Source organism: Crocodylus porosus, unplaced genomic scaffold, assembly GCF_001723895.1.
Source record: "Crocodylus porosus isolate Cpor-Errol unplaced genomic scaffold, CroPor_comp1, whole genome shotgun sequence".
NCBI classification, from domain to species: Eukaryota; Metazoa; Chordata; order Crocodylia; family Crocodylidae; genus Crocodylus; species Crocodylus porosus.
Window position 1 is genome coordinate 59010411 of NW_017728950.1, and position 15574 is coordinate 59025984.

A 15574-nucleotide genomic window follows, 5' to 3' on the forward strand; every position below is an offset into this window, starting at 1 on the left:
CAGTGGCATGCCCTTTTCTCTCCCCTGTCTGCTGCTGAAACTGGCTGTCTCAAGCTGACCTGGGGGCAGGGAGCTCCAGAGCTGCTTCTGCCCTGCTGCAACTGGGCTGCACATGGAGCCAGACTTGGCTAGAGACAGCTGCAGGTGCAGTGGGCAAATTTCCTTTCCCTGTGCCTGCTCCTGAGCTGGCAGGGAACACAGGGACCCATCCAGTTGTGCTGCTGTCCCTTGATGAGCCTAGTCCCTGCCAAGCCTGGCTGGAGTGGGCAGGAGCAGGTCTGAATCTTCCCCCCTGAACCCCTGCTTCCTGGGGCAGCCAGAGATAGCAGCAAAGGTGAGGAGAGGAAGGAAGGGGAGAGGAGCATGAAAAAGAAGATGGGGGCATCTATTTTTGCAGTTGAAGCATGTGAAGGATCCTTCTTAGTGACATAATCTGAATTCCAGGGATCTCTGATCACTTCTTATAGGGAACAGTCAGGCCCTAAAGATTGCTCTCTGATTGGTTCCTGTGAACATCATGTTTCATTTTATTGCATGAGTGTCAGTCTCTGGTTTAACTCCTATAGCAGCAGTTTTCAAGCTGTGGTGTGTGGACCACCGGGGGTCTGCAGACTATGTTTAAAATGTCCATGAAAGGTGACTATGATCAATCAACAGTATGTGAATACCCACACTTACACTTCAAAGAGGTTTACACCTCCATTTGAAATTTCCAAAGGGGTCTGCACCTACATTCAAAATATTTTAAGGGTCTGCAAATAAAATCCACTGCACTATGGACATTGTGCCTCAGGAGAAAAAAAGGAGGCTCTGAGGGAGCTGGGAAGAGAGAGAAAGCAAGAGCCCCACGGAGGACAGGGAGATCACAAGGGAATTGCTGAATTGTTATGAGGGTGCACAGAGACTCCAGGTGGGAACTGTGGGATCATGATCAAAGCTCTTTGGTTGAAGCAGAGGTGTCTGCTGTGCTGTTTGGGACATTGGCATTCCTACCCCTCCCCTTGAAGAAGAGCCAGGGTCCTCTGGAAGCCATACTGAAGGGCTGATGCTACAGGAGAGCACCAGACAAGACTTTGGGGGGATCTGAAACAGGGCAATTTGTAACACCACGTCTCATTCCTCTGCAGTTTGCACCTTTCTTCCCAATTTCCTTCAATGGGCTTCAAGGGAAAGGATTTTATTTCCTCAAAATGCCTTTTTGAGCCTTGCCTGTAGTAACTTATTCCTTTTTTGGGTTTTGTTCTCTTCTGTGGAGATGGCTTTCTTTGGACTGCCTCTGTAATGCCTTTTTGTGAAGATCTGTAGCCCCACAGCAGGATATGACTGCTTAATTTTGGCAAGATACGCCATGGATTCCAAGGCTTAGCAGCTGCACCCTAGCTCATCTGGCATAAGCATATTTCTACGTTGTTCTAACTTGATCCACAGTCTAGTAGTGGAGTCTTTATGTTTATAAAATGGTGTAGGTAAAATTGAGGTGCCAAGCTATGCTCCAGGCTAGTTTAAATTTTGTTGCACATTAGTTGAATTCTAGAATACAGTATATTAGAGGATCTTAACCTGGATATGTACCTAAGTGATGTTTCTGCATGTGCACCAGTCATTGCTAGAGAAATATGAACATTTAAATAATTTATTCCAGTAGCTTTATTTAAATGTTGTTTGTCCAGTTCTAATTCTTATCATACAAAGAGAGGGTATTTGCATAATACTCTTATTAGGGTCATTCTTTCTGCTAACTAGAGGAAGACTACATAGCAAATATTTCTTCTATTGCACTTGAATGTAGAGTAATCTGCAGGGGGCAGATTGACATAGGCCAGACCCATCGGGCAGGGATGGTTTGGGAGGACTGGATAATACTAAAACAACAGTGTAGAAGACATGCAGAAATCATGAATCGTTGCCTGCCTATTTGCACAGTTTTTATCCATATCTCTGCTAAAGGAACATGGTCAGTCACATTTCTTAAGACAGAACAAATCCCTGCAGGATGTATATTGTATATAGAGAGATATGCTTTAAGAGTTTTCAGTTAATGGTTGGGACCTTGGCATTGAGGTGGGTTGCTAAAGACTCAGAACAATTACTTTTTAAATATTGTTGATCTCACTTTGACTTCTGTAATTCAGGAGTGTAAGGATTCAGTGTTGGAGTGGTCAAGGCCTCTCATGGTGGCTTCAGAAGCATAAATTCAAGCTTTGCTTTGGACTCACGCCAAGGACTGCTGCACTCAATGCAGCCATAAGTGGTTGTAGAATCAAAGAAAGCTGGTTGGCGAATCAAAGGAGGCTGGATGTAATGGTAATGGCATCACTCCCTTAGGTGCCACTGGCTACAGAAATGCGCGTGCCTTAACCCCACTCACCAAGCTGGCTGTTAGGCTCAGGAGGACCTTGGATTTGACTTAGAATTCAGGAGTAATGATGCTACATCCATAACAGTAATGGAGAGAAGAACTATGTTGTTATTTTCTGCATAGAAAGAGCTGCATGAGGTACTGTGTAGGATACATTCTTTATGACAACCAGGTGGTGTAAGCTAAAAAAGGATGGCAGTTTGCTTTTAAGAGATCATTTAATTAAAGAGTGTAGTTGGAATTATGTTACTAAAAGGACACTGTAGAGGGTCTAATCAAAAGTTTGCACTGCTTGAGAAACAGTAATTTTTCATTACCTAACGTTTGATACGTCAGTCAGAACATCCCTGCAGTCACCCATCACATCTTAAAAAGATCAAGTCATCTGGATTCTTACTTTTTTCAGAGGGATCTAGACTTCTATTTCATCTTTAATTCCTTGTTAATATATTATTTCCTTATTTCTGTGAAACTGAACTCCTAGAATAATTTTCTGTATAATGAGAAGCAAAAAGTTTGGATTTGTTTTTTCTCCCCTCTTGGGTTTTTTTAAATCTCTCCTCTCAAAGCAGACATACTTCAAAGGCCACCCACTCTCATTTAATCATTTTCTGTACCTTTGAACCCAAACCCCTTAATTCCAAGCTGTAGTTTTCTTTCATTATTTATCACAGATCAGATTTATTTATCTCTTTGCATCACAAAATTGCTCATTCTCATCTTAGTTTAAAGAGGACTAACGGGCTAAAAGTAAAACATGATCCTAACTTGTGTGATTCACAGTGGTGACTTTTATCACAAAGAAAGATTCCAACTTCTGCATTTCTCTTGAATAGAAAATGGCACTTCTACTGTTGGAAAAGTTGGTTTACAAACCCAAAGTATGGGGGAAGTGGGTAAGGTTGTGAAGCAGAAGGTAGGATATTAAAGTAGAAGATGGCTTATTAAAGCCATAAAATTCAAAGTAGAGAGGGAGTTCACTGGTATTTTATGGAAGATGATCAGTTGAAGAATTCCTGTTTATTTTCCCTGGGCACATCTACACTTAATGTGCAGGAGCCTAATAACATCACATAGTAGTGTGCCAGGCAAAAACCATGCTAATAGGCTACAGCACAGTACTATTAGGCTACTGCTCAGTAAGTATCACTAAAAAAACCTGTGCTCAGACGGCATGGCAGATCCAGGGACCCATCCAGTGCTGCTGCTGGGTGTGCTGCTGCACCCAGTTACTACACACTTAGTAGTTAGCACCATAGTTACTGTGCACTTAGTAGTTCATTAAGCAAGTACTAAACTAAATGCGCCTCTTAGACATAATTTAGGACCTGTTAAAGTTGATCAATATTCTTCAACCCCATTGATTTTTTTTAGAGCTCTCTTCTTATCACCCTTCTCTAACTTTCAGCCTATTTTTTTCATGGCCAGTTTACATTAATTTGTTCTTATGCCAATGTTGTCTTTTAGCTCTCTGATGTTTCACCTGCTTACATATTTACATACAGCAATAATCTTCCCTATGCCCTTCATTTTGCCAGGCTAAACAAGTTAAGCTGTTTTAGATTATGTCTGTTCTGACAGTTAAGGTCAACCTTTATTGCCAAGGGTTGAGCATGGACATTGTCTAGCCTGACCCTGGAAGCTTTGCTGAACTTCTGGCTATAAAGCCAATCTCATTCCCATTAGCTTTTTACTTTGCCTCTTTCTGTAGTGAATTTGGTACTTACCCACACACACTACACCAATCCCACAAATCCTTTTTTCTGTTGTTTGGCTGTTCTGCCCTTCCGTAAGTGGAGGCAAGTCCACAAGGAGAGACAAGTGATCTACAGCTTGATTTCAGCTTGAGTCTGCTTTGCTTCACATGGCATAAAGGAACCTGTGGTATATTTCAGGGATACATTTGAGAAATAAGAAGTACAATGTGGACATGTACATGTTGGGGAGCTGCAAGGTTGCATGTAGATAGGGAAAGGGCAGCTTGTGTGTTTTGGCCTGAATTGGCATGGCTTCAGGTTTGACCTAAATATCTGTGTAGACATACCCATGGTCTACTTATACCATAAACTTTTAATTCCTTTGCTCATCCTACAAGGTGTTCTCTGCACCTATTCTAGTTTGCATCCATATTTTTAAACATGAGTGGCCAGATTTGTATACACAGTGTCTTAAAGGAGGTCTCACCAGTGCTTTGTATAATGGCATTAGTACTTGTTTCTACTGAAAATGCCGTACCTGCTATATCCTAGGATTGCATTTGCATTTTTCATGGCTGCATCATAGTGGTGGCTCATAGCCATTTTGTGATCAATTAATACACTTGGGGTATGTCTACACGTGCTTTTACGCTTGCCTAAACATTTGACTAATACGCATTAAGGCAGTTTAGGCATGTGTCTACACATGCACACACTAACGTGCATTAACGCAGTGTGCAGACTGACTTGGGGTGAAAGTTAGCATTAATGTGCCTTAGTGTGTGCACTTGTAATCTAGTCCTCAAAATTATCCATTTCTTCCTGGATGATATTTAGATCCTCTTTGTTATTGACAGTACCTTCAGCTTTCAGTCATCAGCAAATTTTAGGAGTGCACTTGTATTATCTGTCCCAAGTTTATTCATGCAAAGATTAAATGAGAGCACATCCAAAGTAGATCCGTGAAATACATTAATAACCATATTTTGGCCTAATAACTTAGGCTGAAATGGAAACTATTACTGTTTGCTCTTTTTATCAACTTCTTTGTCCATTTTATAATTCTTCTCCTAATCTTCCTCTTCCAGTGCAACTAAAAATTATGTCTCATCAGATTGAACATTTAGCTGAAATCCAGCTGGATTAGATCTAACACATTCCTTTTGTCTAGAAATCAATTCTCTCTTCAGCAGAGATATTAAGTTAGTCTGGTATGATCTATCTTTGGCAAACCCATGTTGTATCCCATTTTCTATTTACTCTAATGTATTTAAATATTATTTTCTTTAAAATTTATTCCAAAGCCTTTTGTACTGTCAGACTACTGGACTCATAGTTCATTGCTTTCCCCCCTTTCTTTCATTTTTTCAGGGTTACTGTGTTTGGCACCTGCAATTTGATTTGTTAAAATTCCTTCCTTTTAGATCTGTGCTTTCACATGCCAGCTCTTTCTGAATTCTGTGATGAAGATTATCATCCTTGACTTGGGCTCATTGAGCTCTTCCACTGTAGGTGAAACTTCTTTTTTTTTTTCTGACCCTAAACATCACGTCTGTGGTATGAGGCCCAGCTTTGCCTGAATCTCTCTTCAATAGCTTGGTGGAGAATGGAGAGTGCAGTGGTACAGTTACACCCCCCTGCCCCCCACATTCTTGCTCCACCCAAACTTTAAAACCAACTGCCTGGGAGGGACAGCAGCGTTTCTGTTCAGGCAGTAGTACTGAGAGAGTTGGTTGATTTCATGATTCATTATCATGCCCCTGATTTCTGCTAACCTTTACACTTTGGAGGTGTTAATGGCCTTCTGTCTTTTTAATGGTCTTGATGTTCCACTACTCAAACTCTCTTCTATACTTTTGTTGTCTCTTAGCCATTCTTTTATTTCATAGCTCTGCAGACAAGGTTTTTAGCTAGAACTAAAAATAAAGGCAGGTGTGATAATATTAACTTGGGTGTAGAAATGACTGACAGTGAAGTATTGGAGGTACTATCAGGATGCTCAGGAAGGATAGATTTTATTTTATGAATAAGAGACATTTCATCACATGGCTACAGGTCTAATGACACAATATCTTTTGACTATTTTGACTTTTTTGCCTAGTTTGTTGTATTTCTTAAACATATATAGTCAACCAAATTAGTGCACTTTCCAATGATTATTTTTGTTTTTGCTTTGATTTTAAACAATAATATAGTGCTAGCTGTCTAATATATTAGTTAAGCAACTCATTTCTCTTTAACTAGAGAAGAATATGCTATGTTATATGTGATGATATACCACACCATCTGCACCCTCCTTTTCAAAATCCTAGATCCACCTATAGGCTATAATCCTTATCAAATCCATGATAGTTTCATTTAGATGCAATACCATCCTTTTGTTTTAGACTGTTCTCTCTTTCTCCAGTGAAAAACACTGAAGCTTATTCAAGCAAGGAACCTAGGGTGGGTGTATGACATAGTAAACATACACTCTGCTCATCTTATAGATTCTTAGGCCTAAAACTAACTTCCCTTTAGGGGAGTAATGCCACTTACACAGTGAACTTTGCTGCCTCAGTGGCTTTGGGGGCATAAATCATTCCTATTCCCCAGTTTAAAAGGCAAGTAACTGTGTATATCCCTCCCCCTCCCTGCCCAGGAAGGCCCCTCCCAGCTGTAGCCTAATAGACTACTGGTTAGGCACTATTGGTTACTGATTAGGGAGTTTGAGAGAGTCATTTTTAATGACAGAGATGAGGTTATCTTTGGCTTTGACCTTTTGGTGCCTTGACAAAAGCACCTTGGAATATCCTAATGTTTTCTTTCCAAAGAATCATTAAGTAAAAGTTACGTTTGAACAGTTGGAAGAAGATCAAAGTAATCTTCTTTTAAAAATTGCTGCTTTAAATGATTGTCCACTCTCAGCACCTTGTTGGAAGAGATTTATAGAAATGAAAAGCAATGGCAGAACTCTTCATTTCCACTTCGATACTCCACAGTGCACAGCCACTGGGCTGTATTCTTCAATTCATTTCAATCAATAGTGTTATTTAACCTTGGAAGGAGTGAAATGCCACATTGCAGGAGAGTGAAGTGGCTTTTTATCTCCACTCCCAGATTTCTTGCAGAAATTCACAAAAATATTCAAAATATGTTTCCACCTGTCAAGTTTGAAACTTCCATTTCCATTTCAATGTAACATCTGGAACAGGAAAGCAGCAATACAGATTACAAAGTGAACTGATTCAAATTACTGTAAGTCATTCTCATTTACCCATGTGAAGATTTCAGAAAAGGACAGTGCCCCTCTGTCTAAAATTACAGCAGGTCTAAAAGGTTGTAATGACAATTTTGGCCTGTTTTTTTTGAGAAGACCATGGATTGTTTGCCCAAACTGCTTACACGGACATCCATCTAAGTCCTACCTTTTTATTAACATTGTACTGTATACGTATCTTGCACATGAAATTGTAATTGTGTTTTACATTTATTGAGTCTCATTGATGAATTAAAGCAGCAACACTAATTACATTTGGAGAGTAATGATGTGCTCCACTCTTTGCAAGAAACATTAAAAGTAAAGATTTACTTTAACATTTACTAATAGCAGGGATATACTGTTTTATTGCTGCCTCATTTTTTCTTCCACTTTGTAATTAACAGAGAAAACAAACTCTTAGCTGTTTCCTGCATATAAAACCACTGCTTTCACATTAAGAACAGACAAGTGACAAGTAGTATATGATAGTTTAATGTATTACAGTGAATTTCCTCACTACATAATTTATGTAGAAGCACGTGCAATTTTCTGTCCTTTGTCACTCCCCTGCCATGCCCAATAACCATACAGACGCATGCATTCTTGAGAAATAATAATAAAAAACCCCAAGCAAATGCCACTTTTAGTGCTGCACTGCTCTTTTCAAGAAAACAAGTGACATTTTCTGGTATATCTTAAAGGTCATATTTTTGGCTCTGCCAGTTTGCACTGGCTTTAACATCTGCCCCTGAGTTTTCAAACATTTTGTTTTGTAATTTTAACAGGGAAATGGAAGTTGCAGGTTTTCTGATGCAAACTGCCAGGTACATCAGAGTACAGAATTTTATAGATGAGGCAATAAGAAAAGCCTGAGTTCTGTTTTTTGGTTCCTGCAGCTAGTTGGCAATGTTGATCCATTGAATCTTGCCACAAGGACTCTATTCATTTCTCAAGATGAACATCTGTTGTGATATGTTTGAGTCAGGGGCATCAAATGTATATTGTGCCCTGAGCCAGATCTAGACTGTGGGGCTAGGGACAGATATTACACATAAATCAGTTTAAGTGATCAGAAACTAGTTTAAACCTGTAACAGAATAGACATTCAGCGTGCATAAACCTGTTCCAAAATGTCTGAAATGGGTTTGAGATAAACATGGTTGAATGTAGTATCAGAGTTAACTGATTTGGGTCAAACTTGTTCATGCAATGTCTATGCCAGACCCCTCGTTGGTTTGAGTTACCCCAGACACCCCAGCATCCCAGCATGCTCTCTGGGCTGGGCCGGGCTCTCTGCTCCAGCCCAGTCAGGCTGGCCCTGTCCCTCTGCTCCCCAGCCCAAGCAGGGACAGGCAGGGGTGGGGGGTCTGGCCAGAGAGGGGTTTAATCCCCCCTCCCTGTGCCACCGGCAGGGACCTGAGCTGGGTCTGTTGGGCACTCCCCCCTCACTGCTGCAGCAGCAGGCCACCATGGCCGCTGAGGCGGAGGAGGGCAGGGAGGAGAGTCTCCCCTCTACCCCCACTGGCAGCTGGGTCTGGCTGCTCTCGCTGCTGTACTTGCTCCCTGCCCCGGAATAGGCCCTGTGCTGTCCCCTCGGCTGGAGGAAGGAGGAATAACCCCGCCATCCATGCCCCCTCCGCACTGCTGCAGCTGGAGGGGGCAGGACCCTTGTTGGGGGCAGCAGCCCTTTTACAATATGAGGGAGTATGAGCCCCTTCCCCATGAGGGGCTGTGCTACGGGGCTGGCAGAGCTGTGGTGGGCTGTGTGTGGGGTCCAGAGTGGGCCAGAGCCCTGCAAGTCTCCCGCAGTGCTGCCACAGTTCACAACAGCTCTGCTGGTCCCACAGCGTGGCCCCCTGCCAGGAAGGGGCTCATGCTCTGAGAAGCTGTGACAGGCTGCTGCCCAGCATGGACGAACGCCGTGTGCCCCTAGAGGTTGGGGGGAGGGCACGGTGAGCTCCTGTAGGTGGCGGTGGCACTGTCGGCAGTGGGAGCGTGGCAGTGGCAAATGAGAATGTTTGTCCTGTTACAAACTGGTTCAGCCTAGGCAGGTTAGTCTAACCTGCAAAGGTTGAATCAATTCAGGCTCCTGCTTTTTGAATGTCTGTCCCTAGCCTGGGACTTCTTGCAGTCCAGATCCAGCTTGGGGCATGTATTGATGTCGGGAGCTCTGACCCCAACTGTATACTCCATACCAGATCTGACGCTGGCACTGTGTGCCCTGTGCTACAGTGGCAGCTCTACTTCTGGCAAGGTGCATGAGGGACTCAGTGGTGATGGCGACAGCGCCAGCATGGGGTGGAAATGGAGTTGTTGACCAAGGCAAAGGAGCTAGAAGGCAACCTAAGCTGTTTTCAACCCTTGTTCATGCTCCTGCTACCAACGTCCATGTCCACCAGCACCCAAGGCTTCAAATTCTAAAGCAGGCCATGTCTCCTGAGCCATGCCCCACAACTTCTGGTGGCTGGCTAGTAACAGAGCAGGCTGCATTGAGTGGCTCCTTAGGCTATATGTTTGACACCCCTGCTTTAGGTTATTAGAGAATTAGTGGCTAAGCAGAAGGGCTAAAACAGCTGCTTAGCAGAGAACATTGCCCATTCCTCTAAGCCAGGGGTGTCAAACCCATCTGGCCCTGTAGCCTGGATGAGTGAAATGGAGCCACGCTGGATGGGATCCAAAGACCAGCCTGACATTGCAGTGCATGTCTTGGAGCAGCCTTAGTGGGTACCATGTGTGGCCTGGTTCTGTTCCAGCCACTCCAGGGCTATGCTGCCTGGCCCCAGAGCGGCATGCAGCTGATCTGGGGCTGTACTGCATGCAGCATCTACTCCTACTCTGGGATGTGAGCTGGAGCAGGTGCTGTGTGCAGCATGTGTTCCAGTGCACCCCGAATGTTGCGTGAGACCCAAGACAGCATCGGGGGCTGGATGATGTGGCTGTATGGCCTGGATCTGACCTGCAGGCCTTTGTCCTGTTGGTATGTTTTGGATACCCTTCTCTAAGTGTATAAGGGTTATAGGTGCAAGCCAGTCTCTGATCCTGAACAGTTTGCTAGCAGCAAGAAACACTGAATGGTTGGTTATTGGAATGTGAGCACACTGTTTTGAGTTTCAGTAAGGTAGCTGTATGTAAAGGTGAAGGACAACAAAGGACTTGAAACCTTGGGCATTGCTAAAAACAAATAAGTATTTCAAGGAGGAAATACTTTGGGCGTGGGATGGAAAGATATAGCCACTAACAGAGAGAACTGAGAAATCCAACCAATCAATAGCTTGTCTTCACCAGACACAAAAAAGAAGTTATGGATATATTTGGGGCCGGTAGATGCTGCATGAAGACTTTCAGATGGAAATCAACTGCTATGTAGAAAAGGGTAATGAAAATAAACCTTAAGAACACTTAGTAGTGAGGATATAGCAGCCAATATTACCACCATGGAGCAGATGGAAACTGTAGCAAATGACTGAAAGGAATGGAAGGGACTAGTTTTTTGCCTACTGTGTCAGGATTAGCAGGGAAAGGCTGGAATTCACTGAACAGTTTACAGGGCACAAACCCAGATGAAAGAATGGAAGCAGCCCTCAGAAAATATGTAATGTTCAACTTGTATATTTCGGAGTAGTCTGATTCTAGAATAGGCTGGTGTGAGGCACATGAGACCACACGGATATTAATAAATTTAGAAGGTTTGTTGTTGGTACAGGGAATATATATACTAATGAGAAAAAAATGCATCCTGGATGACAGCATAATTAGGCCAGATATTTATTTAGGATCTGGTCCTGCTCTTGTTGAACTCTGTGGAAAGATGCTTTGATTTCAGTGGGAGTAGGCTTGGGTCTTCAATATGAAATAGTAGAGTTAATTCAGGTTGTGAAATCAAATATTCACAAATTATAAAAGACCAAAAGTTAATGTTGCTGTGGCAAAGCTGTCACAGTCACGTTATACACCAGTACGTGCTGTTTTTTTGCGAGTGCGTATAACTGAGAGAGACCCATATACACGCCTAAAGATTTTGATGCTATCACAAATTATTTGAGCAACATGGTAGTCCATCAGGGTGTAACAGGAGTCTAATTGTATAAAATGATATAACAGTGCTTTTGTATTACACTCATTCTCTTGGCATAGACAACATTTGTCATTATAAACAAGTTCCTTTATCCATTCACACACACAGATAAAACAATCTGTAAGGAGACCAAAAGCTTGTGGTTTTCAAATTTGTGAAATGATTAAAATGCAAAACATGTTGTCTAATTATTTCTTATTTAAAAATAAATCAGTAAGGTACAGTGACCATGGAAACTTCTGGCACTATATTGCATTTACAGTTAATAGTTCTGATGACAATAGTAGGGAGCGAGTTTTTTCTAATTTGAATTGCATTAATGTCTAATGTATTTGTCTTTGAATATTGTGGTAGGTGACTTTATGGTTTCACGGTATATTGATCACAAATAGTAATGCCAAGGGATAAATAGAAGACATTTATCACATGTCTGTTTTTTATTACTTGGAATAACCTGTAACAGTGTTGCTGGGACATTCTGTTACAGTTAAAGCTGGTAGTCCTCAAAAAGATGCTATTATTGCCTTTGAGGAAAAACTGTTGCTTACATTTCTGGTGTAAATGAAGGTCAATGCTCATTTTCCTATGGTGGGCATGTACTCTGTAGTATTTAACTCAAATTCACTGGGTGCTTCTACAAATGCAAATAATCACGGCTCAGTTATTCTAGAGTAAAGTACTCTAGAGTAAACTCTTCTGGGCATACAACTACACGTGCAGGGATGTGGGAGATTTGGTGGTCCTAGCAGCAGGCTGTACCCACTCCTTGTGGCCCTGCACTGGGCCCCTGCAGCCCAAGGGCTAGCAGGGAACATGGGGCCAGGAGACAGCTGTCTCCTGGCAGGGGCTGGGAGATTTGTCCTTGACCAGGCTTCAGTGGCAGAGCCTGCCCTGACAGCTCCTGGGGGTAGGGAGCAATGTCCTCCTCTGGCAATGGGGAGCTATTAGAGCCAGTTCAGTAAGTAATTGAGAGCTAATTTGCTCCAAACCTTCAGTCCACAGCTCTGCCAGTGACCGCACCCTCTGCTACTCAGTCCTGAGACCCAGTCCACAGCTTTGTTGATTCACCATGCTTGTGCTCTGTGGCCTTTGCTCCCTGCCTAGTTTGGGCCTTCTCCTCAACAGAAGCTGCTTGTTGTGCAAATTGCAAGGTCATTTTATGTCATGGACAGGTAGGCCTAAGTGTTGTATGTGAACTAATGTCACTAGTGACCTAGGACAGATTGTAGCCTCAGATCTCCAGAGCTAAAAGGCCAGAGAGGACATTCACTTGCTGTTCCCAGCGGTGGGTCAACAGCTGCATGCTGTTAAAGTTGTCTGTCCTCCTGCTCCCAAAGCACAGGCCTGGTTGCTTTGGCTGGATCAGGACCTCTGTTCTGCGTGCACTTCCTGAGTCATTCCAAGTGGAGTCTGCTCTGGAGGGCCTGCTTTGTTTGGATGAGGACTTTTTATGACTGGTTTCCAGGCAGGAGAGAGTAATTTACTGGTAGAGAAGCTGACCCCTCTTGTGCTCTGTCTCACTTCGTCAGATTCCAGTTTTTGAGTGCTGATCGCTAGCCTGGCTTGCACACCAGCAGAGTCTCTGCTTCCTGTAAAGGGTCTGTGCAAAGTACCTCCCTTCCAGGCGTAGGTCATCCCCAAGAGTGGTTGGCCTCTGTGGTCAGAGGTTCCAGGAGCAAGACTCCAGGACTGAGAGAGACAGACACAAGCAGTTCTTGAACTTGCAGGCCAGCCTTAGCTTGGAACAGCGTGTTGAGACTATCCTGGCTTGAGACCATCCCTCTTCCTTGACTTATCCCCTTATCGAGGGAGATAAGTGCTCCTGCTTTGACTGCTCTTACTGAACAGAGTTAAGGGTGAATTGGGCTCCCCATACAGAGTTCTGTGAAAAGGTAATGTAAGGGTTCTTTGGGTTCAGTCATGTTGATTAATGCTTGGATGGGACTGAGGCAGCTAATGGGCTAATGCAAGCCCCTTCAGGCTGGAGGGAGTGGAGCCTTCTTACTAGCTCAGGGGACTGGGAACCTACCAGCTGCAACTATTAATGCTGTCCCCACTGCCAAATTTCTTGACCTGTGGGGTGCCCTGTGGACCAGATCACATGGCCCCATGTGCTAGATCATGCCAGTGAATGGGATCGGTTGGATAGATCCACTGTGTGGGGCCAGACTGGTGCCTGGGGTTCCTCGCAACTGGATCTAGTGCATTGATCCCATGCTGGATCCAGCCCCTGGACCATCCCTGCCCATGGGATTTAATTCCTGGGCTGGCCCCATCCCACTCATCTGGCTTGCAGGGCTGCTGTAGCCTATGAATGAGCTTTTTCAGGAGACGGGAATATTTGTTTTAAACCAGGAAAACTTCGGGGGGGGTCTATTAAACCAGTGGGAGCCAAACTTTTTTGGCAGTTATGCAACAAATTGGCCTTGCCTCCTCCCCAAGAGCCATTCTAATCTCCTTCTGCTGCTCAATCTGTTGCTGTGCTTTCTGCTCCCAGATCTGTGCTCCCTACCCAATCTGCTGCTTTGTCTTCTGCTTCCTATCCTGTGCTTCTTGCCCAACTTGCTGCTTAGTTTTCTGCTTCATGCCCTATCTCCTGTGCTGCCAGTCCCTCCCTGCTTTGCTGCATGCCACACACACAGATGCTGCCTGTGCTTCTTGTGGTGCCTGTACCCCAGGTTGACCACCCATAATACAGAAAACATAAACATCATGCCTAATGCACATGCTCATCTTTTTTCTAAGCTGAAGCAAGGTTCTCAGAGATCTGAAAACAAGACAGATATGATGAGTTGTCTGCAAACTATGAGAGAGCCAAACATTATCACATCCTGAATTTTTAAAGCACTAGCCTCTGTCATGGGAAAAGGCAACCTTGCTGCAAAGTATTTTATGGTTAAAGTGGATGGAAGAGCTTTTTCCTACAGTTATTGTCAATTATAGCTTGGGGATAGACCAGACACAGCATGGCACTTTCTCCCCTTTACACCTGCCAGCCTGCTCAGAGCACAGGTCTGAACTGCAGAATGGTGCCGATTCTTTTAGATTTATCTGAACCTGTAGTTTCAGAATAACTCAAGGAACAAAGGTCTAGGAAAAGAGTTTGTCCATATTGATGGATGTGGAAGGACCAAGGTCTGGGTTCCTGATGGTCAGGTAGCAGAGAACAGCAAATATCAGCAACAGCAATTTCTGGAAAGGTTTTTGGCCATAATTCACTTTGGTGAACAGAAGAAACACCTGTCCTGGAGGGCAGCCCAGGACTTATCCTGCCAGAGTTGATCTTGTAATGACTGGAGGCCCAGCTGGGGAGATCCAGTCCCAGGGTCCAGTTGGGGGTAATCAGGCTGAGTCATCCTCAGAAAGAGGGCTCCATCCACACTGGCCTGTATAACTGTCAGGGCCTCTTATCAAGCAGGCCTAGCAGGGCCAAGCACCTGAGCTACCACACCTGCCCCTCACCCCTGGCTAATGCAACTTCCCCAGTTCTGCGCAGCCAGATTGGCTGCCAAAAGTGCCACTCACCCCTTATAAGTGTACTTGCAGCCTCAGGCTGCAGGCAAACCTCGTCACAGCCTCAGTCTGTTCTGACAAGCCTTGCATTCACAGCTCTCCCTTGTTCACCTTTCTGCTGACCCTGGCTTTGGCCTTCCTGACCTTGATCTTGGATCTCCCCTGAAATTTGTTGCTGGCTCTGCTGTCTCGTTTTCCGGCTCCTGGCTTGGCTTGGCTTGGCTTCAGATCTTAAGATTCTCCCTGGTACTTGGCACCGGCTCTCTGACCCCTGCCTCACAATCTCAGTTTACATCTCAGACTACGTCTCTTGGATCTCCCTTCTCGGCTCCCCTGGAATTGGGTCCCACGCTCCCTGCTCCACCAACCTGGGCCCCAACCTGACTACCTGGTAATCTGCTGCTGTCCCCCTAGTTGTCCCTCAGGGCCTAGCCACAGGCCCAGCTACCTATGTCCTAGCCAAACCTTCGCAACAACCTAGGAGTAGATGGCAGCCAGGTGCTTGCAACACTCAAGCCTGACTCTGTGCTCTAAAACTGGCTCGTGACTCCGTGCTCTGAATCTTGGCCTTGGACCCTTATGGCCATTCCTGTTTACTTCTGTTCCTGACTGATCTGGCTCCTGTCTTGGGTCTCCTGGCCTGGATCAAACTGCTTGCCCTGGCCATGACCTCATCTCAACCCTTGACC